We start from the raw sequence: 18,219 nt of genomic DNA on the forward strand, positions 1-18,219 counted from the left end.
CTCCCTGTGGCTCTGAATGGCACACACTTGATAGGGGCGTGGGTGCTCGTCTCTATTCGGTGGACAGCCAGGTCAGTGTGTCCGGGTCTGTTCGAGAACAGCTGTTGATGCAAATGCAGCACCTCCTTGATCTCCGTCTGCTGGGCAGGGGTTAGCTGGTCTGAGAGGGGAATAGACTCCAGCAAGGAGCCGGCTCCAGTCCTTGTGAGTAAATCCACCAAGGGATCATCCCCCTGCCCCTCCCAGTGTCTGCACACGGCCAGCACCAAGTTTTGCCTGTCCCAGTAAGGTTTTATCATGTTCACATGATAGACCCGGTGGCTGTGGGCCCGGTTCGACAGTTCCACCACATAATTTACGTTATTTAGCTGTTTGACGACCTTGAAGGGCCCATCCCAGGCCGCTTGCAGCTTGTTCCGCCGCACAGGTATAAGGACCATCACTTGATCCCCGGTGGCATAGGCTCGGGCCCTGGCGTTACGGTCATACCAGACCTTTTGCTTCCTTTGGGCCATGGAGAGGTTCTCCCTGGCCAGGCCCATGAGCTCAGTGAGTTTTTCCCGGAAGGTCAGTACATACTGTACCACTGACTCCCCTTCAGGAGAGGCCGTCCCCTCCCACTCTTCTCTGAGCAAGTCCAAGGGTCCCCGTACCCTCCTTCCATACAGCAGCTCAAACGGGGAGAACCCCGTGGATTCCTGGGGTACCTCCCTGTATGCAAACAGCAGGTGGGGTAAGTACTTGTCCCAGTCATGGGGGTATTGATTCATGAAGGTTCTCAGCATCTGCTTTAGAGTCCCATTGAACCTCTCCACCAGCCCACTGGTCTGCGGGTGGTAGGCTGTGGCCCAGGTGTGCCGGACCCCACACTTGTCCCACAAGCTTTGCAGTAGGGCCGACATGAAGTTGGACCCCTGATCTGTGAGGACCTCCTTGGGGAACCCCACTTTGCTGAAAATGGACAGCAGTGCATCAGCCACGGTGTTAGCGTCGATAGAGGTTAAGGCCACTGCTTCTGGGTATCGCGTGGCAAAATTTACCACTACCAAAATATATTTTTTCCCCGAACGCGTTGCCTTGCTGAAGGGGCCCACTATGTCTATAGCCACTTTCTGGAAAGGCTCCTCTATGATGGGCAGTGGCCTCAAGGCAGCTTTCCCCTTGTCCCGGCTCTTTCCCACCCTCTGGCAGGGATCGCAGGACAGGCAATACAGACGGACAGCTGCAAAGATCCCTGGCCAGAAAAAGTTCTGTAACAACCTTCTCCTGGTGCGGTGGATCCCCTGGTGTCCTGCGAGCGGGACATCATGGGCTAGGTACAGCAGCCTGCGCCGGTACTTTTGGGGAACCACCAGTTGCCTCTGGACCTTCCATGGCTCCGCTTTGCGTCTGGGAGCCCATTCCCGGTACAGGAATCCCTTTTCCCACAGGAATCTCTCCCTGCAGCCCTCCCCCAGCTGTGGAGCTGGGCTGAGACTGGCCAGTTCCCTCAGCTTCTGCAAGGAGGGGTCTCTCTGCTGCTCTGCCTGGAATTCTTCCGCTCGGGCAGGAGCAGATGCTACTTCCCCATCCCTGCCTGGCTCCAGCATCCCTGGCCTGTGAGATCTGGTTTTTGGGGGCCCCCTTTCTCTCAGGGTTGGCCCCTGTGGCTTTGGCTGGGCCTGTACCCCTGAATCTGGGGAGCGCACCCCTCGTTTTCTTTGGCTACGGGTTAGGACCAGGGCACGAGGGCGTTCACCTTGCCAGTTCTCCAGGTCAGCGCCCATCAGTACATCTGCCGGCAAATGGCTGTGCACGCCCACTTCCTTGGGGCCTTCCTTCTTCCCCCATTTCAGGTGCACCCTCGCCATGGGCACCTTGAAAGGGGTCCCATCAATTCCTGCTATCGTCAGGTGGGAATCGGGTATCATGCAGCCCGGTGCCACCACCCCGGGTCGGGCCAGCGTCACGTCAGCGCCTGTGTCCCAGAACCCCGTGACCTTTTTCCCGTCTACCTTGAGGTGTTTGAGACACTTGCTCCACAGAGGCATTGCCGCCCCCACTCTGTAAACTGGCCTCTGAGCATTTGGTCCCCCTGAGGAGCTGGTCTGTGGGGCGGATTCGGCCCAAGCCGAGTGCCCATTGTCAGCACCACCCGCCTTGGCCGCCAGCCCCTCTGACTTCTGGGACCCCACCCAGTTGACTCCATGACCCCCCGGCCTGCTCAACCTGTCTGGGAGCCTGGGGCACTGGGCTGCTCTATGCCCCTTTCGCCCACAGCGGTAACAGCCTGGGTCTGGTTGTGTCCCTCGGGCCGGCTGCTCTGTCCGGGTTCTGTTTGGCTCTTTGGGGGGTGGGTGGCTGGCCCCTCTTTCCTGGGCTTGCCCAAGAGGTGGTCCCCTCTGTCGTACAGTTAGGGACCGGTCTCTCTGAGATTCTCGGTTTCTCCAGGACTCCCTCTCCCTCCGGGACTCCCTCTCTCTCCGAGACTCCCTCTCTTTGTGGGGCTCACTTTTAAACCTGGCCCGGCTGTTTGTGAAGTCATCTGCCAGTTTCCCTGCATCATGCGAGTCCCCTGGCTTCCGGTCCACGAGCCACACCCTCAGGTCAGGTGCGCACATCTCGTAGAATCGCTCCACGACCGCCAGCTCGATTAGGTCCTCTACGGACTGGACTCCCATTCCGAATGCCCACTTCTGGTAGTATTGCTTCAGGCGGGCAGTTGTATCTACGTGGGTTTCCTCTGGCCTCTTCTGCGCCTCCTGGAACTTCTTCTTGTACATCTCCGGAGTCAGCCCGAACTTATGCAGCAGGGCCTGTTTGAACCGTTCATAGTCCCCAGGCTGCAGCCCCACCAGCTGGCTGAGCACCGCTGCGCCCTTCCGGCCCAGCAAGGGGGTGAGGTGCCGGAGCCACTCATCTGGGGGAACCTCATGCAACTCACAGGCTCGCTCGAAGGCGGTAAGGAACTCGTCCATGTCCCCTGGGTCCTGACACTGGGCCAGCACACGCGTCTCCAAGTGACTGGCCACCCCGAGCCGTCTGGCCCTCTCCCCGTTTACCGCAGCTGGGGCCTCTTGGCGTCTCGTCTCTGCCATGGTTCGCTCATGCTCCCGCTCTCGCTCTCTCTCCTTTCGTTCTCGTTCTTTCTCCTCCCGCTGTGTCTCTTGTAGCTGGCGCTCGTGCTCACGCTCTCTTTCTCGTTCCTGGCGCTCGTGCTCACGCTCTCTTTCCCGTTCCTGGTGCTCCAGTTCCTTTAATTTCACCTCGAGTTCCAGCCGTTGCAGCTCTGCGGTGGGGGACTCTGCCCGCGATGGACCACCGCTAGCTGAGCGCGACCTGGCGGGCACCGCGTCTGTCTGACGGCGTCGAGCCCCCGCTCCTGTCGGAGAATCCGAAATGCTTCCCGAGGCTGACCGGCCACTTTTTGCCGGGACAGGCTCTGCCCCCCCGGATCGGTCATTCTCTTCCAGCTGTGCAATCAGCTGGGCCTTGGTCGCCTTCCCCACGGTCAGGCCCCTCTCTCTGCACAGCCCCGCTAGCTCTGCCTTCAGGAGTCAGGTATAATCCATCTCCCCGCTATTTCCCGGGGTATCCACTCACCAGCAGCAGCTGCAGGAATGGCTCTGTTCTCCCTCTGACTCTTGTGAGACTCCTTCCTTCTCTGGTGCTCAGTCAGCCACTGCTGGGAGCTCATCCGTGGGTGCAGTGCATCCCACTCCTGACACCAGTGTGATGGGGTTTAGGGGTCCCCCTGCACTGCACCCCGTCCGCTGGCAGGAGAGACTCTCACTCAGCAGGCACAACAGCAGGTTTATTAGGCAACAGATGTCCAGTTTCTCACAGAAGCAACAGCATAGCCGCCAGAGAGTCCTTCCAACCTGTCCTGGGGGGAAGACCCCTAGGGGTGTCCCTCTGGGGTGTAGCTTTCCCCCTCCTCAGGCTGGCTGCCTTCCAGCTCTCCCTTTTCCTCGCCTCTAACTGCCGCCCCCGATTCAAAACCCAGCTCAGCTCCTCCCTGCTCTTTGTTTAGGCAGAGGTGTTATCTGCCAGTTGTAGCCCTAGGGTCATCCTTAGCCACTGGGAGCTGCTGCTTGCCTCGGACATACAGCCTGACTCACACATGCACCCCCCCCACTCCATCACATGGGCACTCTATTTGCCTTTTTCCAGTCTTCTGGAAGCTCCAGTCTTCTATGACATTTCAAAGATGAGAGCAAAAGGCTCAGATACCTCCTCAACCAGCTTCCTGGTTGTACTGGACACATTTCATTGAGCCCTGAGGACTTGAAAACATCTACTTTTCCAAAGTAACTTTTAACTTGTTCGTTCGCTATTTTAACTTCCAAACCTACCTCCTTTCCCCACATTCAGTACTGTACACATCCAGTCACTACCAACCTTCCTGGCGAAAACCGAAACGAAGAAGTCGTTAGGCACTTCTGCAATTTCCACATTTACTGTTATTGTTTTTCCCTCTACATTGAGCAATGGGCCTGCTCTGTCCTTGGTCCGCCTCTTGCTTCTAAAGCACGTGGAGAAATGTTTACTTATTGGCTTTGGCAATAATTGCCTACACACAAAATGCATTTGGTCGACTGTCAAGAGCGCTCGGCACTTCCTCTGCCCGCGTTCTACCTCTCCGCGATGAGGAAGAATACCTTTGCTGACAGTTTCTTCCGACCAAAAAGCCCTGGAGATGATTCGGGGAGCCCTCTGTCGACGGACAGGGCTTCCAGGTCAGCAGGCAGCCCTGTTTGCTGCACTTCCGGTCAGCCGTTCTGTTGAGAGACGGGCCGGGGAGTCTGGCTGCTCTCCGTCGACAGAGCGGATTGTTCTCCCGATCCACTATTGGGTGTGGACGTGATCTGTCGACAGAAGTTTTGCCAGAAGATCTCTGGTGACAGCAACTTCTCTCAACGGCTCCCAGCAGCGTAGACATGCGTTGAATTCCTTCTGTGCCTTCCCCTTACCAATTTGGCCCCTACATACTTGTGTTACTTGTTTATATTCATCCTTCGGAATTTGTCCTAATCTCCAGGTTCATTGGACTCCTCTGTGGCGTTCGGCTCATTCGGGGTCTCTTGGCTGGGCCGTGGTGGTCTCTTCCTGTCTTTTCCAAGCAGCGACTAGCTTGCAGTAGCACCTTGACCCAGCTTGACCCCTTTGTGAAAGTGCCAGCTCTCTTCAGCTGCTTTCCCTCCTCGTCTCGCTTCCCCTGGGGCCCAACCGACCCGCTCCCTGAAATCCGTTGTCTGTATTTCGCTGTTCTCCCTTCTCCCGCTCCTTAGAGTTCTGAGTTTCGTGACCTCTTGCACCCAGGCTGCCTGCCCCGTTCAAATTCTCACCCAGGCCCTTGCTGTCTGTTCAGAGCTCAGAGGGCGGGCAGAGCAGAGCGCCGTCACTCAGGGCCGTGGTGGGTAGAGCCGGGATGGGTCTCCCCTTGGGCTGGAGATCTTATTCCCCTCCATCAGCCAAGGTCATGCGCCCACACATCCACAGGTCCCCACCCGCCTGTTTAATATTCCCGTCCGCATCCACCCCCATCCCCACCTGCCCAGCTCTGCTCCCACACATACCTCCTTCTCTCCAACTCTTCCCAGCCGAGGGGAAGGAAATGTTGCCAATGGCAGAACTTGGAATCGCCCCCTTTAATACTCGATGCGTCTCCTGGATGGTTTAACGTAGCAGAGCCTCGCGAGACTGGCGTCAGAGCCTGCCTTGGCAAGGTATTGCTGGGAGGAAGTGGGACCGTAGCTGTTCTGGGGGTGTGATTTTCACTGTGAGCGTGGGTGGTCTCCGGTTCCAAGCCCAGGTACTGGCCTTTTGTGAGGAGCAACCACGGCGAGTGACCGCGGTTTGGAAGAGGGGCGAAAGAGCGAACAAGGCCCCAGAACTCACTGGTGCTGGCAAGGTTGCAGTGGGGTTACAAAGTCCAGCTATTGACAGAATCACGGGCACATTCTCACGTTCCTCAGCTAACATCATGTATGGCACCATGTGCCAACAATGCCCAGATGCTTTGTATATTGGACAGACTTCAAACTCTCTTAGACAAAGAGTTAATGGGCACAAAACAGACATCAAAGCATTCCTGATCCGCAAACCGGTCAGTCTACATTTTAATGGCTTGGCCCAGTCTGTGACTGACTTAAGAGTCTGTGTCGTACTGAAGAAGGATTTCCACTCTGCTTTGGAAAGAGAAGCTGCTGAACTCTCTTTCATATTCACATTCGACACATGAACACGTGGTTTGAACCGGGATGGGAATTTTCTGGGACATTATAGGGGCTCTTTGGCACACTTGGCTTCATCTAATTCCCGACTCCCCTCCCCCTGCCCCTCTGCTCTCGAATTTGCTCACCTTGATCATTGTTTTCCGATTTGTCAACCTTGATTCCTGTTTTTGGTTCTCTGTGCCTTAAATATTGAGTCTGCTCTGGTCTGGCTCTGGGCTGAAGAAGCGGGTCTGTCCCAAGAAAGCTCACCACCTAATAAACTATTTTGCTAGTCTTTAAAGTGCTCCTGGACTGCTCTTTTGTTTTCTTGGTCTACAGACTAGCACGGCTCCCTCTGTGTTACTCTTGTGCTGCACGCGTGTGCCTCCTGCGTGCTGTCCCAGCTCTGCACAGGGAGTCAGCAGAGCAGACCCAGAGAAAAGCACCCCACAACCACCAGATCCGTCAAGGGACAAAGGCACCTGGCCGGTTTCTGGCTGACGACACGCGGGAACACAGCTAGTGGTCTGGTATAGCGAGTGGTCTGGACTACGAGGACGTGTACATCTGTCCCTGTGTGGCTACTGCTCCTGCGCTACCAGCCCCGGGCTTGTTGGATTCTGTGATTCCTACTCGCAGCCTAGCTTGGCTTCAGAGCTGCAGAGTTGTGGCTGCGGCTTTAGTCCAGGCCTCAGGACTCAAACCAGGCCTCCAGCACAAGCTATTACGTTCCTCCTCCTACCACAGAGTGAGTCTCCCCCAGGACTCTCCACAGAGCCCCAGGGCTGGAAGGGACTTCAGGAGGTCATCAAGTCGAGCCCTCTGCCCCAAGCCGGACCAACCCCAGCTAAGTCATCCCAGCCAGGACCTTGTCCAGCCGGGACGCAAAGCTCTTGGATAGATAAGCCCAAGGAACCTGCCCTGTCATTCTCCAGCTCAGTCGTGGTGTCCGGAGGTCGCCAGCTCTCCCTCCCCTCACTCGGGGCAGAAGGAGCGGAGTGTGAACAGTGAGCGGATTCTCCCGTCGGCCGGTGTCAATCTACTGGTAAGAGGAAAGTTACTGAACCGACAGGCAGCATCGATCCCAGCCCCGTCTCAAAGGTCGATGTGTGATAACATTATTCTCCAGGTGTAAAGAACCAGCTCACACAGGTGTCCCCAGCAACAGGGAGACAACTTAACTTGGCTGTAGAGCTGCAAAGTTGGGAGTGCTGCTTCAGCTCGGGATTCAAACCAGGCCTCCAGCGCAAGGTCTCACGTTCCTCTTCCCCTGACACGGTGCATCGCCCCCACACGCATGGACGGACTCACACGCACAACCTGCGCCCACACTCACAAGTCCTTTCGGAAACGCCGCCCCTTTTTCAAAAGACCCCGCGGTGCCTCTCACACAAGCTGAGATGTTTCGATCCAAAATCGACAAAACCCCACGGCTCCTTTTCCAGAAGCCGGGCGAGGAAAAGCTCCTTCTTTCATCAGATTCTCTCCCGAAAGAAAAGTGCAGACGTTTCACAGGCCCTGCTTTCCAAAGAGCCACCCTCCTGGCGCCGCATTGGAGGTGTCCCAGTGACAGATGATGCAGGAAAAGCTGAAGCACTCAAAGCTTGTTTTGCCACTGTCTTCACGGACAAAGACAGCTCCCACACCACAGTCCCAGGCAATGCATTATGGGAAGGTGGAGGGCAGCCACCTGAGGGGAAGGAACGAGTTCTGAGCTATCTAGAAAAACTAGATGTGCACAAGTCCATGGGTCTGGATTTAATGCACCCCAGGGTACTCAGGGAATTGGCAGCGGTCATTGCCGAGCCTTTGGCCATTATCCTTGAAGACTCGTGGAGATCAGGACAAATCCCAGATGACTGGAAGAAGGCAAGCGTAGTGCCCATCTTTAAAAAGGGAAAGAAGGACAATCCAGGGAACTATAGACCCGTCAGCCTCACCTCAATCCCTGGGAAAATAATGGAGGGAATCCTCAAGGAATCCATTTTGGAGCACTTGGAAGAGGGGAAAGTGATCAAAAGTGGTCAACATGGATTCACCAGGGGTAAGTCCTGCCTCACCAATCTGATCAGCTTCTATGACGAGGTAACAGGCTCTGTGGACATGGGGAAGTCAGTGGATGTGATATACCTTGACTTCAGCAAGGCTTTTGATACGGTCTCCCACAACATTCTTGTCCATAAATTAAGGAAACATGGATTGGATGCTTGGACTATAAGATGGATAGAAAGCTGGCTTGATGGTCGGGCCCAAGGGGTAGTGGTCAATAGCTCAATATCTGGATGGCGGTCTGTTTCAAGCGGAGGGCAGCAAGGCTCGGTTCTGAGGCCAGTGCAGTTCAACATCTTTATTAATGACCTGGATGAGGGACTGGGTTGCACCCTTAGCAAGTTTGCGGATGACACAAAACTAGGGGGAGAGGTAGATACGTTGGAGGGTAGAGAGAGAATCCAGAGGGACCTGGATAAATTGGAGGGCTGGGCCAAAAGAAATCTGATGCGGTTCAATAAGGAGAAGTGTAGAGTCCTGCACCTGGGGTGGAAAAATCCCAAGCATTGTTATAGGCTGAGGACCGACTGGCTCAGCAACAGTACGATGGAAAGGGACCTAGGAGTTATGATGGAGGAAAGGCTGGATATGAGTGAACAGTGTGCCCTTGTAGTTAAGAAGACTAACGGCACACTGAGGTGCATTAGGAGGAGCATTTCGAGCAGATCTAGAGAAGTAGTTATTCCTCTTTATTTGGCACTGGTGAGGCCACCTGTGGAATATTGTGTCCAGTTTTGCCCCCCCCCCCCAGTATAAAAAGGATGTGGATGGGCTGGAGCAGATTCAGCGGAGGGTAAAAAAAAATATTAAGGGGCCCGAGCTCATGACCTCTGAGCAGAGGCTGAGGGATTTGGGTTTGTTTAGTTTTCAGAAGAGAAGAACGAGGGGTGATTTAATAGCCGCCTTCAGCTTCCTGAAGGGGAATAGTAACAGGGCTGCTTTTTTTGTTCCTGAAGGGGAGATCTAAAGAGGGTGGAGAGAGGCTGTTCTCAGTGGTGTGAGATGGCAGAACAAGGAGCAATGGTCTGAAGTTGAAGAGGGGGAGGTGTAGGTTGGATATTAGAAAAAACTACTTCACCAGCAGGGAGGTGAAGCACTGGAATGTGTTGCCTAGAGAGGTGGTGGAATCTCCATCCCTCGAGGTTTTTAAGTCCCAGCTTGACCAAGCCCTGGCTGGGATGACTTAGTTGGGGCTGACCCTGCTTTAGGCAGGGGGCTGGACTCAGTGACCTCCTGAGGTCTCTTCCAGCCCTAGGTTTCTATGATTGTTCAATCCCTGCCCCGTTCTTTGGAAAGAGCAGGGGCTGGTTGGCCGCTCTGTATTGAAAGAAGTGTTTTTGGAAGATCTCTTCCAGAAGAATTTCTTTCAAAGGATCAGTGTAGTGTAGACGCAGACACAGAGACATGCTGGCCTGAGACTGCTTCTCGGGAAGGAAAAAAGGGAAAACGCATAGCTAATTCTCTTCCCCTGAAAAGCTAGTGACTTGTGAGTCCTTATCCTAGACAGCTGCCTGTCTGGCCGGTGAAAGCTTCAGGTCAGAAACGAGCCTATCTTGACCTGGGTCTACAGGAAAGTTTCGTGTCTTTCTTAAGGTGTGCTGGGCAATTTCCAAGGCCGGCTGAAGATGAAAGGTAGAGCAACCCCAGGGCCCTCTTTCCACCCCAGCCTTGAGGAAGAGATTCCATTGTTCTCTGGGTGTATCAGTGCCCATGAGCAGGTCACCCATCCAAGCCTTTCTTAGGCAGCCATGGGCTGCCGGTCTGCATGCTCACAGCCAAGTGCCCCAGATGTGCTAAGTCCTGCTGGAGCAGAGTGAGACCCCATGTGCAACCGGAGACAGGGAGGGGGCCTGGGCCAGCCGCAGCCGGGGTTGTCAGCCTGAGCAGTGTCCAGGGCTGGGAGTTCCCAGAGCTGATGCTGACACCAGACACGACCATGAGAGGACGAACCTGCTTGGGAGAGGCAGTGATTGAACAGCAGAGCTGCTAGGGAGCAGAGTGAGACAGTCTGACTCAAGCAGGGTGCTGAGATCCCATTTCTTATCTGGCTCGTTGGTCTAGGGGTATGATTCTCGCTTCGGGTGCGAGAGGTCCTGGGTTCAAATCCCAGACGAGCCCAGGGTCTGTGCTTTTGTGAATGGGCTTTAGAAAGCAACAAGTACTGGGGAGGATCGGAAAAGCCACCACAACTCTGTCCAGACTCGGCGAGAGAGTGTGGAATAACATCAAGTTGTACACCCGCACCAAAACGCAAGTCCACGGACCCTGCATCATCAGCACCCTCCTTTACGGCAGCGAGTCTTGGACCCTGTACGCCCGCTAGGAAAAGAGGCTGAACGTCTTCCACTTGCGCTTCCTCCGGCGCATCCTTGGAATATCGTGGAAGGACAGTAGTGTTGAGCAAGCTGGAATCCCAGCCATGCACACCCTCCTCGGGCAGCGTCGGCTCCGCTGGCTTGGCCACGTCCACAGGATGAATGATGGAAGGATCCCAAAAGACATCCTGTATGGCAAGCTAGCCTCTGACAAAAGACCTCCCAGACGCCCCCAGCTGCGCTACAAAGATGTCTGCAAGAGAGACCTCAGAGAGGTAGACGTCGAGCTGGACAACTGGGAGGAGCTGGCAGACGATCGCAGCAGACAGAGGCAGGAACTACACAAGGGCCTTCAGAAGGGTGAGAGGAGGATCAGACACCTAGCAGAGGAGAAGCGAGCGCACAGAAAGCACAACAAGGACCTGCCAGACACCCGTTATACATGCAACAGATGCAGCAAGGACTGTCACTCTCGTGTGGGCCTTCGCAGTCACAGTCCACGCTGCAAATGATAATCCCAAATGGAACTAGGAAGTCTACGTAGACTGAAGGATGCTACTACTACTACTGGGGAGGGCTGCGGAGCTGGAGAAAGGCCCTGAGCAGGGTGGGCTGTGACCAAATAGTGCTGTCCTGCTGGGGCCCTAACTCTGTTACCCACCTTTGACAGTCTGTCCCCTGCAGACACCTGCCTGCGACGTCCATCTGGGGATTTCTGGACCCAGCAGTTGTGGCCTTCGCTGCGCTCTCCTCAGCACAGCAAACCCGCAGTCACAGGCGCTCCCTGCAGAGGCCTGGCTGGCCCCAGAAAAGTGTGCACCTGGCTCACACAGGGTGTGCGACTGCTGACTTCCATACTGGGTGTGCTGTGCTGAGCAGAAGGGTTCATTCCTGTGCCACCCTCCTGCCAGCGGCAGCCAGGGCTGGGTTCCGTTCCCACGGGCTCCTCTCTGGTCGTCGAACTCAGACCGTGCTCCGGCCCCTGCCCTGTGAGCTGGGACGCTCACACCCCACGCCATGCGGCCCCCCCACTGCCCAGCACGGACTGGAGAAAAGAGACTCAGGACATGGGAGGGCAGTAACTTGGCATGAACCTGGGAAAACATCACAAGCAGAGTTCACGTAAAACTCCAACCACAAGGAGTGGGGCTGGGTCCTCTTCACATCAGGTTCTTTCGCCCAGCAACCCGGACGTCCCCTTCCCACGCCCAGCCCTGCACCCTGCTCACAGTCGCTGCCCTCGGTGAGGGCAGGCCCAGAGTTCAAGGCTCCCCTGCAGGAATCACCTCCCGGCCTGAGTCAGGGAGGTAAAGCAGCATCTTACTCGCTCTGCTGGTCACTTGCCAGCTGCCTGCTCGCTGCTCCCGCCGGCCGCCCTGCTGGGAAACTGCTCGCGACCTCCACCAGCCCAGGCTGGGTTTGGCTGTGGGCAAAGCTCAGGCGTTTCAGCTCTCGGCCCAAAGCACAGTCCGGCCACAAGCTGCCTCCAGCGTGCCCTGGATCCCATTCAAAACAACCAGTCTCCTCCTGGAGCTGGCTCGAGCTCTGCCATTGGCCGACGGGCGGGGAGGGGAAGCGGGTGAGACCAGTCATGCGGCTCACGGCTGGTGGGCATGCAGCCTGCTGGCTCAGAGCCCAGCCCTCTCCCTGGGCTGTCACCGCGTTCTGCCCGGGGCTCCTGTTCCCTCCCAGGCTGCGTGCCACGCGCAGGGTCTCTCTGTTATGAAAGTCAGTCACAGGCAGTCTGGCTGGTCCGTGTCCCCGCAGCAACATGGGCAATCGCGTCTCTCAGTCCCGTGTTTGGCACTCACCCAGCGCGTGGCCCCACCAGAACCATGCCGGTTACGCCAGTGACGCACCCTCGTACCAGCTGATTTCCCAGCAAGTCTAAGCATGCAGGACCATTGACAAACACACGCCCACGGTCTCTCTGCTGTGCCAGCAAGCAGCGATGCAATCAGTCCTTGCTCACACAGCTGTAACGCTTCCGTTACGGCAGGTCACTGCCAGAAGGGCCACGGTCGCTTCCTCGGGGACCCCAGCAGTCATGCAGCTGGAAGGAACGAGGCAGCAGGAGCTCGGTACTGCTGAAGGAGTCGGGGGATGTGTCCTTTGGAGATCATTTGCATGAAAATACAAAGGTGCGCATATAGAATTACCTCTGGTCCGGCAGAGGGGTCAGTGCAGCCGGCAGAGACAGCCAGTCCCATCCATGGTGGGGAGAGGAGACCCCGAGGGGTCCCCCCAGAGCCAGGGCCTGGCCCCCTCCTTTGTCTCTCTCTCTCCCAGCCCAGACTCACTGCTTCCAACTCCCAGTTCCAATTCAAACCCCTCAGGCTACACCTCCTGCTTTGTCTGCAGCCCCAAGGTGTCACCTGGGCGCCAGGTTACCCCCAGCAGGAGCCCCCCAAACCCTCTGTGAGACCCTCATGTATCCCCTACTCCAGCACATAGGGCTCCCAGCTGAGCAGCAACAGTTAACCCCAATAGGGTACAACCTATCACCAGTCCCCCACAATTCTGTGCCCCTCTTCACCCCAGGAGCCGACCTTTGCTACCACATCCACCTGCCCCCAGCTCTAGCTGCTTCCTAAAGCCCATTTACAAAGCACTGAACTGGGCTCATCCCGGATTTGAACCCAGGACCTGTTGCACCCCAAGTGAGAATCATACCCCTAGACCAACAAGCCAGAAAGGAACAAACCCCCTGGCACCAGCTCTGAGCAGCAACAAGGGCGTCTGTGCTCTGCAAATTCTTGGGCTTTAACTGCCAACTATCATGGGTGTGTCCAGTATTGTCATCAGCCCCTGGAGCTGCCAGACGCTGGACACTGCTCAGGCTGTCACTCCCGGCTCAGGCTGGCCAAGAGCCCTGTGGTGAAGTCGGGGGAGTACATGGGAGACTCAGGCTGGACATAGCAGAGAGGGAGCCGGGCTAGTCTGTATATCTAGGCTGGACGTGTGTGAGACGGGCAGAGCAGCTCCCAGCGGCTAAGGATGACCCCTGGGCTGTACCCCCAGGCTGGCAGGTAACACCTCTGCCCTGAGCGCAGATCAGGGAGGAGCCGAGCTGGGTTTGAATCGGAGGTGGCAGTTAGAAGCTGGGGGAGAGGGAGCTGGAGGGCAGCCAGCCTGGCGAGGGGGGAAGCTGCACCCCAGAGGGGCTCCCCTCGGGCTCCTCTCCCCAGGACGGGTTGGAATGACTGTCTCTGCCGGCTGCACTGACCCCTCTGTGCTGAGCTGGGCTCTGGCGCCTCATAAACCTCCTGTTGCACCTGCTGGCTGAGAGTCACTCCTGCCAGCAGACGGGGTGCAGTGCGGGGGGACCCCTGAACCCCATCACAGCCTGACTCCCCTGCTCGCTGCAGGAGATGGGAATGGGGAACACGAACCCGCAGCCAGAGCGCCGGGCAGCCGCGGGCAGGGCCCCGCGAGCGGAATGACACCGGACTCCTGTGGGGCATCTGCCTGAACAGCGCCCGGGGGGGTGATGATGGGTGGGCCTGTCCCAGCTGGGAATGCGGCGGTGTCCCACCTGCGCAGCCATAACACCGCAGTGTCGACACAGCTCCGCCGGCGCCGGCGGCTCTGCCAGCAGCGCGGTTCATCCCCCTCCGCGGGAGCCTGGCTGAGGGACGAATCCTCCCCGCCACCGAGAGCTGTCTCCAGGGGGAAGTGGGTCGGCTTATCCGCACCGGCCGGAACAGGGCTCTTTCACAGCCGGTGCGCCGGGTTTCACTGCCCGGCTTCTGGGGCCGACCAGGCCGGGGACCGGACTGCGGCCGGCTCCGGCAGGTGTGTTGTGCTGAGGGGAAAGCGGCCAAGGCAGGAGGTTGAACGGTAAGAGGGGGTGGCCGGGATTGCCCGTATTCTATCAGAACAACAAGGCCGTCCAGCAGCACTTTAAAGACTGACCAAATTACTGATTAGGTGGGAGCTTCCGTGGGACAGACCCACTTCTGCCTCTTTGTTTTGCTGGACGCAGACCTCACCAGAGCCACCGCTGCATTTCCCAGACTAGCCAGCGCAGAGGACACCTTTGACAGCCATTTCCAAAGGAGCCTAAGGGAGTTAGGCACCACGAGGGGACACCCAGGGGTTGTCCCTTCTCCAGTTCTGTGGCTCACCTTTCTGGCCGCACCCCTCCCAAGCCTGCTGCTCCTTACTGTCGTCAGAGCCATTTGCCAAAAGCTGCAGGTGGGCTCGTCCGGGATTCGAACCCGGGACCTCTCGCACCCAAAGCGAGAATCATACCCCTAGACCAACGAGCCAGACAGGTGCAAACCTGCTGGGTGCCTCCCTTGGTGCTCTGCCATCACTGGTCCTTTAACAAGTGTCTCCACCTGGCAGCTGCATCTCTCCAGGGTGTGCCCTGTGTTGGGATCGGCCCCTGGAACGCCCAGCCCTGGCTGGCTGGCTGCCCGAGGGCCTGTCCCGGCTCTCCTTACGCACCGTGGCAGGACAGTGCGTGCGCTGTGGGAAGGTTCCCCCGGCTCCGTCCCGGCCTGGTGTCTCCACGCTCCCCTCTCCCAGCCGCAACGTGCTGCCAACAGCCAAACGCACCACTTTGCCGAGGGCCGGGGCTCCCTGCGGCGGGGGGATCGGGGCCTCCCCTCCATTCATTCTGTCCTCACCCTCTCGCCTCTGTCCTGGGCAGGGCCAGGTGCCGGCTGCTCGCACGGTGGCTGGTGTTTGATCACCGCAGCGCCGCTGCCGGCGACACTGGCTAGTCCGGTGCATCCTCTGCAGACAGCCCAGCACCTGGTCCCATTTGCTCCTTGCCCGCCCCCCCGCCTTACAATGAACGAGCTCCCCTCCCTTCCCTTGGCACCAGCCACCAGCCCCTGGGATTGTCAGGGCCCATCAGCGGCTGCCACTCACCTCCCAGCAACCTGCCCCTGCCTGCTGCCTCTCACCCGCCGGTGTGACCCACGTCCCTCGGCTGTGCCGTGCCCACAGCCCCAGTGAGGCTCTGTGCCTGGGGGTGGGGGGGCGCCCTGCAGCCCCCACATCCCTCCCTGCTTGTGTCCTGCAGCCACCCCGGCCGCAGGCCGTGCCCACGCAAGGGCCGTGTGCTCCAGCAAGCCCCTCGCGGGGACGAAGGCTCTCTCCGCCACCCCTCGCTGCCACGCAGGACCCAGGCCGGGGCAGGAGAGATCTCCGTCCCCGCACGCTGCTCAGAGTGAGATCGAAAGCAAAACCGCAGCGGCCGGCCAGGAAACATGACGCCTTTTCAGGGGCCAAAGTGGGGTGGAAAGAGCATTTGTCACAGGCCCGCGTGTCCGTCGTGTGAGCGGGACACACTGGGGAAACGGCCTGAGGTCAACAGGGTGAAGCTGAATAAGGACAAGTGCAAAGTGCTCCCCTGAGGAAGGGCCAATCCGTGTCTCACCCAGCCGGGGAAGTGGCTGTCCAGGGAGGAGTCCTGCAGAAAGGGATCTGGGGTCAGAGGTTTTTACACTTAACTTTCTCTTTTCCTCAGTGGAGTTTAGTTTTCACCATTTATTACATTGGGGTCACTAATTCCAAGCGGTTAAGTTATAGTTACTTCTGGGACCACAGCCTGTGCGCCACAAAGGAATTAATCAAGAATCGTCGCTCCACTTGTGGACTCCTTTACCAGCTGCGCCAAGAAGGAGTTAGTGAAAATATCAAGTATCGGCGGGGTAGGCGTGTTAGTCTGGATCTGTAAGGTGCCACAGGACCCTTCGGTGCTGAAAATATCAAGACATTTTTTCTCTGCAACTGAGCCGGGGGTGCCGTGTACCCAGTCAGAATGGGGATAGTTGAAATCCCCCTTGATTACTGAGCTCTTTATTTTGGTAGCCTCTCTAATCTCCCTGAGCATTTCACAGTGACTATCCCTGTCCTGCTCAGGGGTTGGTAATATATCCCTACTGCAAGAGTCTTATTATTGAAGTATGAATTTCAACATTTAAACTCTTTCTCAAAGGAGCCAAAGGGAGTCAGGCCCCCAGTAGGGTGTGATCGGGCTCAGGGGTCCCCCAGGCTCTGCACCCGTCCCCAGAAAGGACTGACTCTCACTCGGCTGCAAAATAGCGGGTTCATTAGCCGACAGGACACAGCGTCATACACAGGAGTTAGTGCAGCCGGCAGAGACAGCCAGTCCCATCCATGCTGGGGAGAGGAGGCCCCGAGGGCCCCCCAAGAGCCAGGGCCTTGTCCCCTCCTTTGTCTCTCTCTCTCCCAGCCCAGACTCACTGCTTCCAACTCCCAGTTCCAGTTCAAACCCCTCAGGCTCCACCTCCCCCTTTGTCTGCAGCCCAGAGGTGTCACCTGGGCGCCAGGTTACCTTCAGCAGGAGCCCCCCAAACCCTCTGTGAGACCCTCATGTATCCCCTACTCCATCACATAGGGCTCCCAGCTGAGCAGCAACAGTTAACCCCAATAGGGTACAACCTATCACCAGTCCCCCACAATTCTGTGCCCCTCTTCACCCCAGGAGCCGACCTTTGCTACTGCATCCACCTGCCCCCAGCTCTAGCTGCTTCCTAAAGCCCATTTACAAAGCACTGAACTGGGCTCATCCAGGAACTGAGCCCAGGCCCCCTCCACCCAAAGCAAGAATCATACCCCTAGACCAACAAACCAGGAAAAAAACAAAAAAAGAGCCTGGCACCAGCTCTGAGCAGCAACAAGGGCGTCTGTGCTGTGCAAATTCTTGGGATTTAACTACCAAATTTCATGGGTGTGTCCAGTATTGTCATCAGCCTCTGGAGCTGCCAGATGCTGGACAATGCTGTGATGGGGTTCAGGGGTCCCCCTGCACTGCACCCCGTCCACTGGCAGGAGTGACTCTCACCCAGCAGGTGCAACAGGAGGTTTATTAGGCAACACATGCCCAGTTTCTCACAGAAGCGACAGTACAGCCGGCAGAGACAGTCCTTCCAACCCGTCCTGGGGAGAGGAGCCCGAGGGGTGTCCCTCTGGGGTGTAGCTTCCCCCCTCCTCAAGCTGGCTGCCTTCCAGCTCCCCCTTCCCTCCAGCCTCTAACCACCGCCCCTGATTCAAACCCAGCTCGGCTCCACCCTCCTCTTTGTTCAGGGCTGAGGTGTTACCTGCCAGCCTAGGTTATAGCCCCAGGGTCATCCTTAGCCACCACGAGCTGCTCTGCTTGTATCTCACATGCACTACCCCCACTCCATCACATCTGCTCAGGCTGTCACTCCCGGCTCACGCTGGCCAAGAGCCCTGTGGTGAAGTCGGGGGGGATACATGGGAGACTCAGGCTGGATGTAACAGAGAGGGAGCCGGGCTAGTCTGTATATCTAGGCTGGACGTGCGTGTGACAGGCAGAGCAGCTCCCAGCGGCTAAGGATGACCCCTGGGCTGTACCCCAGGCTGGCAGGTAACACCTCTGCCCTGAGCACAGAGCAGGGAGGAGCCGAGCTGGGTTTGATTCTGGGGTGGCGGTTAGAAGCTGGGGGAGAGGGAGCTGGAGGGCAGCCAGCCTGGTGAGGGGGGAAGCTACACCCCAGAGGGGCCCCCCTCGGGCTCCTCTCCCCAGGATGGGTTGGAAGGACTGTCTCTGCCGGCTGCACTGATGCTTCTGTGAGAAACTGGGCATCTATTGCCTAATAAACCTCCTGTTGCACCTGCTGGCTGAGAGTCACTCCTGCCAGCAGACGGGGTGCAGT

At 57.4% G+C, this 18,219-nt stretch overlaps 2 non-coding genes across 2 annotated transcripts; one reads left to right on the top strand and one right to left on the bottom strand.

The window, feature by feature from the left end:
• Positions 1–10,292: 10,292 nt before the first annotated feature.
• TRNAP-CGG (transfer RNA proline (anticodon CGG)) lies at positions 10,293–10,364 on the top strand. The gene has a single exon. It is a non-coding gene; the product is annotated as a tRNA-Pro (tRNA).
• A 4,396-nt stretch (positions 10,365–14,760) lies between these two features.
• On the bottom strand, positions 14,761–14,832 carry TRNAP-UGG (transfer RNA proline (anticodon UGG)). Its single transcript has one exon. It is a non-coding gene; the product is annotated as a tRNA-Pro (tRNA).
• Between the last annotated feature and the right edge of the window lie 3,387 nt (positions 14,833–18,219).

This window comes from Carettochelys insculpta, chromosome 32, assembly GCF_033958435.1.
Source record: "Carettochelys insculpta isolate YL-2023 chromosome 32, ASM3395843v1, whole genome shotgun sequence".
Lineage (NCBI taxonomy): Eukaryota > Metazoa > Chordata > Testudines > Carettochelyidae > Carettochelys > Carettochelys insculpta.